Source organism: Penaeus monodon, chromosome 24 (genome assembly GCF_015228065.2).
Source record: "Penaeus monodon isolate SGIC_2016 chromosome 24, NSTDA_Pmon_1, whole genome shotgun sequence".
Taxonomy (NCBI): domain Eukaryota; kingdom Metazoa; phylum Arthropoda; class Malacostraca; order Decapoda; family Penaeidae; genus Penaeus; species Penaeus monodon.
The window spans coordinates 4,596,436-4,597,257 of NC_051409.1; the positions used below are offsets into that span (position 1 = coordinate 4,596,436).

At 37.2% G+C, this 822-nt stretch overlaps 1 protein-coding gene and 1 long non-coding RNA gene across 2 annotated transcripts in view; one reads left to right on the forward strand and one right to left on the reverse strand.

Annotated features, from left to right (window-relative positions):
* The window catches only part of LOC119588487, a 69,297-nt gene that overhangs the window by 58,345 nt on the left and 10,130 nt on the right, over nucleotides 1–822 (reverse strand). The window lies entirely within an intron of this gene.
* Nucleotides 1–822, forward strand: part of LOC119588486 (lysosomal acid glucosylceramidase-like) — a gene marked incomplete at its 3' end in the record, with an annotated part of 75,173 nt that overhangs the window by 18,997 nt on the left and 55,354 nt on the right.

The window sequence follows — 822 nt, forward strand, 5'->3', positions numbered from 1 at the left end:
CTCAAACTGCAGTTTTCTCTGCATGTCTTTACATAACGATGTGCCTTTTCTGTCTGAACAAAATATTAGATATTAAGTGGGTCTCAGTAATTTTCTCCATATTTGGCCAATGGGTAAAGGTTGGATGACACATTAGTGAAGAACCACAGGCAGGCCATCAAAGTAGTCATTCCCTTGTTGAGGTGAAATGGCACCGAACCGAGCCAAATAAAGTGTGCTCTCTAGTGAAACAACTCGAGGTGCCTGGGACTCAACATAACACTAGTAGCAGTGTATCATCATATCCAAGCCTGTTTTATATCAATGATGATGTCACCTCTATTTATCCCCATTAAGGGGATCACGTTTTGCCCATGTCGCTGTCTGCAGTGTGGACGAGGGTAAGAGTGCTTTCGATTAAATAAAGGTATTGGAATTTTTCCCTTTCAAAATTTAATACACATCCAGTTTAAGTTCATTATCACTTTAAACAGAATTTCATAACCTAAAGGCTTCTTTTATCTAGAGATATTAGAGAATATTAAGTAACTATGATCTCAGAAACTTATTTTCAATGGCCACTGCATGGCCTTGGTAGGATTGGGTTTTCTTGATCCTACATTTTCTCAAAACCCAGTGGGACCAATATTGACAAAAAACTTTGTGCTGATTTTGCAGTTCGTTTTCCATTACACAACAACAAAAATCAGACGACTCCCACATTATGCAAGTATTATTTAAATGTAATGCAATACCCCAACTCTTTTTCTTGACTCATAAACAAACAAAGTAATGATAGCCATGGCCTGTAATTAAATTATATATAGAGAGGATAGAGATGAG